This window comes from Cyprinus carpio, chromosome A17 (assembly GCF_018340385.1).
Source record: "Cyprinus carpio isolate SPL01 chromosome A17, ASM1834038v1, whole genome shotgun sequence".
Lineage (NCBI taxonomy): Eukaryota > Metazoa > Chordata > Actinopteri > Cypriniformes > Cyprinidae > Cyprinus > Cyprinus carpio.
The window spans coordinates 9567307-9579428 of NC_056588.1; the positions used below are offsets into that span (position 1 = coordinate 9567307).

Consider the following 12122-nt stretch of genomic DNA (forward strand, 5'->3'; position numbering starts at 1 on the left):
CATTTAAAGCAATGGATTTCCTGTTGAACTTTCGGTGGTGGGTTATAAGGTCTGTGGTTTCGTTAGCATTTAAAGCAATGGATTTCCTGTTGAACTTTCGGTGGTGGGTTATAAGGTCTGTGGTTTCGTTCTACAACTTAAAAGGCGCACAGTCATACCTAAAACAGATGTGCTGTGTTTTCTAAAGAAGGCCTACAAAGGCGCACAGTCATACCTAAAACAGATGTGCTGTGTTTTCTAAAGAAGGCCTACAACCAAACACGTAAATTTAGATAGGTGTGGTAGATGTATCCTTCAGAATCGTTCGTCAAGACGTCAGCTTAGCGTTCGGGTACTCATACTGTGGTGGTTCCTCCAGCAGCAGCGTTCGTCAACTAGAGCTGTGGCCGAACGGAGGTGAACATGGCCAATGTGTCGGAGAGGACGTTACAGGTCGCTTTAGTTGTTTCGTTTGAGAATGCGAAGAAGGTTCTTGGACTGGCGAAAAAAGAGGTTACAAGACAAGCTCGCAGAAACACAGAAGAAGCTAGACCTGTCATGACACATACAAAATATCATGAAGCCGACCTGGTGAGACATGTGCCTTTCATAATGTCATCATTGTCCTTATGGCTTTAAATGGCTTTCCTGTGACGCTATAACCGGGTTACCAGCTTTTTCACTTTCTAGTGCCTCGGTCATCGGTCAATACTTTAGTATTCCTGACTTCACAAACAGAATGAGGAGTCTATCAGCACCTCTCCAGCTCTCAACAGGATCAGGCGTTCAACCTTGGATCAAAGACACGATCTACAGGCTGGAGTAATGCAATACATCTTTCCCAATGCTGTAAACACACAGAAGAATGTTGTATTTTATAAGATTTTTTTTCTCCAGTCTTTGTTCAAGCTATAAATCATGTTGTCACCTCTGTGCTTTTCCTTGTCTCTGTCATTTGAAATAAATTGAAATATTTTATTAACAGTGAACTCATTAACATAAAAGTAATCTGCACGTTATTGTTGTGACATTGAGCTCAAGTTTGATCCAACAAAAGTAAGCTTAAAAGTGAACAATAGTGTTTATGAATTCATTGACTGAGGTTATTGTTGTGACATTGAGCTCAAGTTTGATCCAACAAAAGTAAGCTTAAAAGTGAACAATAAAAATCTCCATGACTTTTCCACAAGCTTGTCAAAAGTAAGCTTAAAAGTGAACAATAGTGTTTATGAATTCATTGACTGAGATTTTATTACAGAACTTTTTCAGATCTGGAATATGTAATTCGTTGCTAAATGTTAGAGTTCCTGCTTTAGACATTTATTTCTATATATGCATATTTTATTTACTTAAACAGAAGCACTTTTCCAAGAAACCTGTTTTACCAGATTACACAGTCACAGCCCAAAACAGAAATGCAAGGGGTTCAGTCATAACAAAACTGCATTGCAGCAAGATTTATCTTATCTATATCTATGCATATCTTATATATACAACATATTAATAACAAACAAAAATAAATGAATGGCGGCACTTCTTTTTGATCTTTAGTTATCTTTAACTCCTTAACAAATAGACTACATTTACAATTTTTCAACAAATATATTTAAGGGACTCAATAAACAAGATTTAGTTATAAAAACATTACAAATATGGTTTAGATTAGTCAAATTTCTCTTATGCATAAGAAATTTACCAAATCATATGTGCTCTGGCGCGCAGGGCTTTTGCAGTCTAGTTGTAACAAGCTATTTTGTAGGCTACGTTTAAAATATACTGTTCATATGGTGCTTCATCGTCTATATCATGAGATTTTGGCCAAGTGTATTAAACAAGAAAAACTAATCGCCCATATAGCTACAATAAATGTTATAACCTGTAAGCTGATGAAGCGTATAATGCGATGCACTTGCTGCCTCAAATGCGACCGTTGTAAAGACGGACAAAAAACAGATCTCCGTCATTCCCTCATCAAAAACTTTGTTAACTTCACTTGAGCTTGATTTTCATAACATGTTAAGTGCGACTGCCTGATAAAGCCACATACCAACTCTGATGAAGCAGTGTTTAATTATTATTATTATTATAAGCCACATACCAACTCTGATGAAGCAGTGTTTATATAAAAAATTATATAAAAAAACTTTTCTATTATTATTATTTTTTTCCAGTGCTTAGTCATTTACTGGATTTCACCACTGAGCACGACTGGGACATTTCATCAAATCGCACATTCAAAATACAGAGTATGATCAAATTTTCTGTTGAGTTGTGTTAAAGACGAATAGAAGATGCCTCCAAAAAGGAGAGGACCTCTACAGACGGTCCAAAGAGAGAAGGATGACATCAAGAGAAAGGTTGCCTGAATTAAATGTTTGTTCTTTTGCTAGATTTGATATAAATCTCTACCTACTATCATCTGTCCTGCAGATGGATGCTTTGGTGCAGCAGGCTGATAAACCAGATGCGTCAAGACAGGACAGAGACCTTGGAGAGGTAAAGAAGACTTCTGTCTGTTTTGTTTTTGAACGTCTCTACATCAACTAGGTTAAATACAGCGATACATTGCTCTCAGTGGATGTACGGGAGAGGAAAAAGAACCTCAGCATCCAGGTTTTAACATTTTATTTTAGTTAGAATACTTGAATTCAGGTTATTTTCTTTTTTGTCTTTTTTTGTGTTGTTTCAGAAAGGAGAGGTTTTAAAAGTTCTCTATAAAAATAAGGATGGATGGTGGCTGGCTAAAAACTCAAAAGGCCAGAAGGGCCTGGTACCCAAAACCTTCCTGAAGGTGCGTGTAATTTCACAGACACTCAGTGAGTGCGTTTACATGCACAATGTAAATATTTGATAACATGAAAGTCATATACACACATTAAACTGTGTTTAGATCATTAACATGGATGAACTACATCTACAAATGTATTTTAACCGTGCGTTTTCAGATGGCTTCTCTGCATGATAGTGAGAGAGAGAGAATGAGGATGTGGGGGAGAATGAAGAAGAAGAGAAGGAGTCTGACATAAAGTCCATGTGATATTTCCTCTATCTCCACTAGATAGCAGCATTGTTTTCATATTTTGTTGTTTTTTGCATGTCTGTGCTTTTATCTTAATTAAAGAGCAGTGAATATAGCTCACAATTTCAGTCATCTCTAAAACTGACCAGACCAACTTTTAACCAAAAGTCTCAGTTAATATGCAGCCTTTATTAAAGAAAATGATTTAATACTGTCTCTTTTTCAACTAGCAAAACATCCAATTGGAACACAGTGTGGAAGGCTGTTACTGAGGTAATAATAATAATAATAATAATAATAATAATAACAACATTAAAAAAAAAAATCGTAATTAATCCAAAATTTTGACCAACAATATAGAAAGAAAGATTGTGTATGTGTGTATTTGTCAAGGTTCACGGACACCCATCTAGAGTGAGTTTAACACTGACCCTGTGAAGTTGTCGAATGATCCCATCCCCCAGGGTCAGGGTTACAGGTTCTCAGCAGGCACGTTCGGCTCTGTGCATTTAACGGATCCCAGGTAACACACACTGCTGCACCTACAACCGGAATGACAGCCTCTTTATGATCTTAAAAAAGAGAGATTCGCGTACAGTAATCAGGGTGGAACCAACCTAAAACAAATAACAAAGCATCATGAGATTAAAAACTGGGGGTGTTTTGATTGATTGAGTTAATATCCAAAAGCGTTTGTGTTAAATAAGAATGATTTTTGAGTCTTGAGTGTTAAGGGTTTTTTGATTCTTATTGTTTTATTTACTGCTTCTGTCTTTCACAACTCTGGATTTTTTTGTTTTCTGCACTGTGGATGTGAATTTTGTTTGATTACTTATGTTCAGTCATTTTAAATATTTAGGAGAGAACCAAGAAATGTTTCAGTGCATGTTTATAGATGACAAGTGGAGTATTATTGTGTAATGTCCAGCGTTCATTGTGCACAGTTATTCTTTTCTTTGATGTTTCTGAATGAGTCAGTTAAGTCTTTGTAAATGGTAGAATAATTCAAACGCACATTCAAAATTCCATTTGTCTCCCAATGTTTATTGTAAACTGGTGTCGTGTGACACAAATGCAGTGTACATGGTGGCATTGTGTCCCTCTCACTCATTGTTCCACATGTTAAGTTTACTTTAATATTTTCCTTGTCAGGTTTTGAGTAACATTCACACAGTCAGAGCCACATACAACTCAAAGATCCCAAAGACCTGGAGCTTTTCTCCACGAGTAAGACTAAGCTACACTTAAACACATGCAAAAGCATGAACAAAAGTCGAAGGCCACATAACAAATCTGGGATTTGAAATCTAATGTAAACCTAGTAATAAAGAAATTTTAAAGATGTAGAAATTTTGAAACAAAGAAATTTTGTCATTTAAAATGAATAAAAAAGATTTAAGATTCCGAACTATAGAAATGTCACAACTTGTTATGCTGATAAGTTATATATATAGTTATTATTATATATATAATGTTCTCAGAGGTTTAGACCCCACTGTACATACTTTTATGTGATTTAACATTTCATATTTTGAATCCATATTTTTACCTGTGTGTGTATTTCAGATGACTGGGATGCTGCCCTGTCTACTAGATGGAGACTGTTTCCTGCATTGTGATTCTGAATCTCCTGATCTTGGAATTCTGTTTGAATTGGGTGTGACCTACATAAGACATGTGAGTAACTATTGCCTTGCAAATAAATGCCTCTCATTTTGATCAATTTAATACTTCCTTGCTGAATGTAAATATTAATTTCTCTAAAACAGGTATCCCTCAACTTCCAATGCCTCTCATTTTGATCAATTTAATACTTCCTTGCTGAATGTAAGTGTTTTTTTATATATAGTGATTAAAAAGCAAATATTTTGTTGTTAGTTTTTTTTTATAATTTGTGGTTAAATAGTGTTTTTGGTCTTGTTACTAATTTTTTATTTTTTTTTATTTTTATGTTTTTTTTTTTATTTTAGGTCTGATGGATGCGTTTAGGGTGAGACTGGTCAAATAAGTATGGTTACTACCCTGTATATGAACTCTACTTTTAACAGAAAAGATTACATTATTATTACATTTGTATTATTGTTATTTTTATTAATAGTAATAATAAATATATATTTTTTAATAATATGAATTATGAATTATTTATTTTAACTATAAAATAAATTATTGTTAAAAATGTACTTTATTTATACATTTATTTACCAGTTGAGGGCAAAATCAAGAGAATTTAGTTTATTGTCTAGTTAAATTAACTTCTGGGGACAAAAATCTACATAACGTACTTAAATTTGGTATATTATATTGGGGTATATTTGTTATAGATGGGGTGTATATTATCAAAAATACTAAACTGAGGAAATGGAGCTCATATTATCTACAGGCCTTCCCAAAAATCCTCAGTGCAAACTATGCTGTCCTCTCAATGTTCACATCAAACCTTTGACATCGCACAGGTCACCTATGACCTCATCAACAGTGCCCAGCTCTGGGTCTAGAGACTGACTAATCACATGGTCCTCTAAAAGTGTCCAATTAGCAAAAAGTGATATTGTATTTTTCGTTAGTCTTTTTAAAATGTGTGTTTAGATATTAAACATATAAATAAAACTGTGTAATCTCTCATACCCAGCCCAGAAAGTGTATTCACAGTTATGTTGATGAGGAAATCATGCCATACTATACATACAGCATTTGTGCATATGATTGTTTTCCTTTCCCATGTATTTGTAAAGCATCCCATGACTGCCCGTCCCTTAAATAATGGTCTATTTTTAAGCACCACACCTCCTAAATACAACTCCTCCCTCTTTCTTTCTCATTTTTTTTCTCACACAAATGCATAACTATATGGTTTAAGTCCACACCTCTCTGTCTTTAACACAAGGCTCTTATTTGAACATATTCCACTCCTTTAAAACAAGTTGTACACTTTGAAACCTGTTCCCATTCTTTCCGTGTCTGACACACCACCTCGCCCAACCATTCCGAGGTGTGGTGACAGATGCTTAGAGACATGAATCAGCATGAATTGTTCTGAAGAAAAACTTACCATAGTATTGTTTATGGAAAGAGGTGTGACTGATAACAGGCCAACTGAATGTTTTATCTTCTTATACCGAATTATATAAGTTAGCTGCTCACCCATAACTTATTTCTGTGGTGTAATCGGTGTATTGTGAATCACAAGTAGTGCTGCAACCACTATACAGTAGACAATGAGAGGATACGTTCCCCCAATATCCAAATAGTGGCTAAACAATATAGGATACAAACTACTTATACAAACTACAGCTAAAGAATCAGATATGCTGCTGAAAAAACTACATTAGCATCTTTTAGTTTCTCCTTGAGACCATCTGTAGTATTTTGTTGTGTTGGCATGCTTTTGACATGAATACTGTTAAAGAAGTTAAGTAACTTAATTATGCTGAGTTATAAGATTTTTTTTGGTCAAATTCTAAAACTGAATCACATTGTATTGTAAAGAAGGTAATCTGAGAAAGCACTGCAATGAGCTCAGAAAAAAGAAAAGAAAAAAATCATTCATCAATCATTAAACACTAGGACAAAACAAACACATATCTGTTATATTTTTTCTATTATATATCTATTATATTTTCACCATATTTCATAAATAATCTTAAATTTAGAAAGTGTTATGTAATATTATATTATATAATTAATTAGGCTAAAACAGTCTGTGTGTGCTGAAAAGGGTATGTGACCAGGAAAGTATTTTTCCCTATTTCTGCATGTCTCCACACTCCCAGAGTTTTTAGAGAAATAACAGAATAACAGAACTGGTCTGACAACATTCCATCTTTAAATATTACCTGTTAGAATTCCACCCTATCTGTAAGCATAGAGTTTCTTCCCTGGAATCGCAATGCTCATTCGGTCGTAATATAACTTAGTCTTCCATTCTCAGTTTTTAAGACAACATAAACAGAAAGCTTGTAATGAGTTGTCATATGTCGAGTAAACTTCTTCAACACATTTTTGAGGAAGATGTGAGTATTTACATGTGCACAGGTGTGTCTCGGGCCTATCTGAATGGGTGGGATTCCAGACCGTTCATATTTCACCATCGCAGGAAGCCCGAGTTAGTAAGATGACACACCCGGGTGACCTTCTGCTGTGGTGACAGAAAAGCATTGGAGCTCAAAGTCAACACACACACACACACACACACACACATTTAACACTTCATTTTAATTCAAGACAAATTAATAGAGAAATTCTGTAAACTCACACTTCAAGTATAATATAGTCTGTACCTTTATGTGTGTTCCTACAGTATGTGTTGATAGTCACTATATCTAACATCTAATTTGCTTTCAATTAAACAGAACGTTGTCTAAGTGTGCTTTCAGATCAAATCACATTGAGTGTTTTATACCAAAAATCCCCTAAAATTTGTATAGTATGCATGCTTAATTCCTCAACCCTTAGCACAATACATCTCCATGGAACAATCAAATTTGCTCAAGGTCACTGTGTTCTCAGGTCATCCCTCCTTGGGACTGAGTCATTCACCTTGGTGCTATTAACTTCATTTTATTTTGTGAATTATGAGGCATCTGTGCATCCGTTTCCTTTTTAAAATGGAAGCCACTTTCCACATCAGAGAAAATAATAATAATAATAATAATAATAATAATAATAGTTATAAATAAATAACCTCATTTCTTGTGATAGTGACTTCATATAATCTCAAAACTGCACTCTATGGAAGGACCTGCACTGATGATTCACAGCGGTTTTACCAGTATTTTGAATTATGCATTGCTTTGTGTTTTGTTTTAGGGTTGAAGGAAATGTCTTAATGCAACGTTATGGAAAAGGTACTACTTTATATCTTGCAATTATGACTTTACTGCTCACAGTGTGATTTTATTAATTAAAATTTTTATCTCACATATACTTTTTTATTTTCTCAGTAACTTATTTTTTTTTATGTAAACTGGCTTCCATATTAATAAAAAAGGGACACTCATGGTCTCTGGGGAAAAAAAAACATGAAAAGAGAAGCTCCAGTTGAATAAAAAGTGCTGCAGCCAGTATGAATTCGTCCTGTATCAATTCAATGCTTTCGTCTTTTTAACAGAAATGTTTTCAAATTTCTTCACAGATACAGTATCTTGGTCAGCATACTGTAATTAATTCAATTCAATATTTCAATATACTGACTGTCCTATTGTTTACACATCAGTTGTGGTGAACAGTGGCTACCAGTAGAAGCAAAAGAAAAACATATCATTCATAAACATTTCATATCATTGTTACCTTAGGTAACCAGATCAGAAGAGAAATAAACAGGCATTATTTGGAGCTGTGCAACACTTATAGAATTCCCATGAGCAACCAGGTGTGTGTGTGTGTGTGTGTGTGTGTGAGGTGAGCGTCATTTCACCAAGTACAACATGTTCCTGAAACAACATTCCAATCAACTAATCAGAATTGAGGGATAACTTTTCAGGAAACTGTTTTAGGCTTATGATCAGGGCTAGGTACTTCTACACCCTTGTTAATCAGCTATCATTTCAGACTGATTTTAGTAATAAATTATGGGTAGGGTTAGGTTTTGGGGTAGGGATTGGGTTAAGTCTATATATATATATATATATATATATATATATATATATTATTTATTTATTTATTTTTTTGACAGTGATGTTGATCCAGGAACATGTCTTACTTGGAAAAATTATGGCAACCCCTTATCAGACACAAGATCTGCAAACCACTCAGACAAAGGTAAGTTTCTGTAGGAGCCTCTCACCCTGGGGAAAGAGAGAGAGTGTTTGTGAGTGTTATACACAATATATTTACACATTATATTTACCATGCACACACACACACAGGCCTGCTGTGCGATGTTCAACAGGCTCTGGTGTTAACTAAGCTCCCTAGAACTGATGGTTAAACATTCACATGAATTGTTTCCACATTGTAAATATTTTCTATCTGGAACGCACCTAAAGGGAGTTTATTTTATTTATTCATTTTTTTTAACTGAACTCAGGGTCTCCCCCAAATGCACACTGCTCCTAATGTGTTTTTCTTCTGAGCAACAGTGTGATATACAGTTCTGCTCATGCACCCTGAATTAACTTTAAAGTTAAAGTGCATTAAAGAACTTTTTGAAGTTTTGTTTTATGGGTTTTTAAGTGAAGGGAACGACCAGTTAATGTTTAATGTTCAGTTATGTTTGACATTTAAAAGTTTTGTGGTTACTATTGTGCTGTAGAGTAAGTAACTTCTTATTTGTGCTGTTCTAGCTGCAGAAACAAAAATGAATGTCAAACACTAAGCTGTTATAACTAAAAAAACATAGATTTAATAGTTAAAAATTTTTTAAAATTGCATCCACTTACCTTAACAGAGTAAAATGGCAAAAAGCCATCCTTTCCCATGTAGAATGTCCACTAAAAATAAAAAATCTAATAACCAATAATCAAATGCATTCAAATAACGACAGAATTTTCTAGAATGTATTGCTAAACAAATTACTGCAACACATATATTACGGATGTAAATTATTATCTGATTTTATGCAGAAAATAAACCACACAAGAGCTGTACTAACACAAATCAAGGCAGGTTCTTTTATATGGCTCCTAACATTTTCCTGCATCGAGTCAAAAACCATGTCTGACCTCATGCAGTTAATGATGTCATCAGTCTGGCTTTGCATTACATCCTGCAGCACCTGGACAGCTCTCATGCTTACACTGGTGAAACTGCTACTTTTTTTTTTTTTTTTTTTTGTGAGATTCCAGCTAATTTAATTCCAGTTGAGAGACAGATGAGTCAAGGCAGTTATTTCTTAAATGTTTTGAATTAACTTTGCTAATCAAACTTTATTTTATGACACACCTTGTGACAATTGTATTTTGTGTAGCTACTATTAAACATTACGAGACTTCAAGAAATGGCATGTATTGTGTTTTTGACAGCTGCTTAAGAAGATAACTAAGGATTTGTGTCAGAACTAAACTTCAGTGTCAAGAGCACTAAACCCTTGCAGTTGCATGATACAAAACAATCTGTGAATACTGAGAAAGAAATGAATTATTATTGGGTATTGAGGCAAGAACCACAGACATGGATTAGGCCATGATCCTACCAAAATCAGAGCGTAACAGTTGCTGAGTCTGTTTATAGAGCCCATTGTGCTTTATAACACAGTTTCTCAACTTGGCAAACAGTAGGGAAAAACAATGTTAAATTGAAATAATAGACTGCCGCTTACCTTACAACTGAGCATAGTTATGATATCTAAATAAACATCCATATCAGCTATTAAAAGGGAGGAGAAAACCCTTCCCATACATTTTGTTGTTTACACCAGAAGCCATGTGTCCAATAAAACTCTGCGCTATTCTATGGTATTTTAGTGTCAATTATCTTCCATTTGGTAGAAGCTGAATTCTGTAGATGCCAAAATGGACAGGTTACATGACAATTCTTCACAAAACTATGGAACAACACAATTGAAAGGCAATGACTCAGTAAAAGTCAAGGCCAGAATAAATGATTTTAAGAAATGTATGCAACAAACAAAAGCATTTTCATGGGTGCATCTAAGTCATTGTCTGTATGAATTTCATTTTATTCATTTTTGAGTAACCTGATAGCGTCACATCACTGATCTACATATGGGTGTAATTTCTTTACAAAGTAAAAAGCTTTTGCTGCAAGATCAGGTGACATAATTTAATAAGAAATTCCTGCCACTCCTAGTAAATTAGATAAGCAGCAGTAGGACTCACGGAATATATCCTGCCTGAGCGGGATGATGAGGGCAGAGACACTAGAATTTACATTTAATCAACTCAAAAACTGTATGCAAGCTGCTGTGTGAATGGGACAGTTTGAAATTCACATCTCTTATAAAATACTGTTTTCAATCTCATGAATGTAACCAGCTGTTTAATAATGTGTGCATTGTGTGTTTGTAGGCATACATGTATTTGTGTTTTGAGTGATTTGATGAGTGACTTTGTGCTCAGGTTTGCTGTGTGTTTGTTTGTTCCAGGTGTTATTAAAAATGTTGTAGTAGTATATTATGTGTTGTTGTTTTTTTAATGGGGTTATTTAATGATGAAAAGTGTTGTGTATTTTCATGTACTTTCACTTCTTTTCTGTCTTTAGGATGTAGGATATCATTCTATCAGTGCATTCTTTTATCTGAGTGCTGCAGTGCTTTTGGCTAATGTCACCATCAGATACCAAGGAGTGGATAAAGTGTACCAGCCAGACATTGCTACTGTGGTAAAACTCAATCATCATAGATAATGACATGTTTCCCAAAATACAAAATAAGAACAATTTACACCGATCATCCTGTTAAAAAGTTTACAACAACACATAAAATTAAAGAGCAAAAAAAAAAAAAAAAAAAACAGGTTAGGCGAGGTTATGTCAGAAAATATTTAAAGATTATGTACATATTTACAGTATTATGATAATATATAAATAAATACTGTAAATAGACATGAATCTACAGGATATTGCACTAAACATTGGGAGTATTGCACTGAGGGGGACATTGGGAGTCATGTAACAGTTGAGTAGGGAGATGGCCTGTGGTGAGAAACTGGTACTGTGCCTAGATATTCTAGTGACTAGTGTTCTGAGTTGCCAGCCAGACAGCAATATATAGGTTGTGGCCAGAGTGAGTGGAGTCTGTGATGATTTTACCTGCCCTCTTCCCCACTCTGGAAGAGTACAGGTCCAGGCGGATGGGCAGGGGAGCACTAATAATCCTTTCAGCAGTCCGAACTGTCTGTTGTAGTCTCCTGATGTCTAATTTGGCAGCTAAACCAAACCAGGCAGTTACAGATGACAGTTACATATTCACCCTCAGGCCATCCAGGATGTAGATGAGTTTGTTTCTTCATTGGAATAGACTTGGAGAAATTTAGCATTACAACACTTGCTCACCATGGATCCCCTTTATTTTTTAACTAATAACTGTTTATTTAAAGTGCACTCAGTAATTCTTCAGTGACTAATATCTTCTGCTTCGTTTAATACAGGTTCAATACTGAAATTTGTTACAAAAGAGGATGAAATGATTATTATTGTTTATTTTGATAATATTTAATCCTTTAAAATG

At 34.6% G+C, this 12122-nt stretch overlaps 1 long non-coding RNA gene and 1 pseudogene across 1 annotated transcript; both read left to right on the forward strand.

Moving 5' to 3' along the window:
- The first annotated feature begins 348 nt into the window (after nucleotides 1–348).
- On the forward strand, nucleotides 349–910 carry LOC122148149 (annotated as a pseudogene).
- Nucleotides 911–5208: 4298 nt separating this feature from the next.
- LOC109056267 lies at nucleotides 5209–12122 on the forward strand. The gene is made up of 3 exons (XR_006162130.1): nucleotides 5209–7842; nucleotides 8670–8755; nucleotides 11156–12122. It is a non-coding gene; the product is annotated as an uncharacterized LOC109056267 (long non-coding RNA).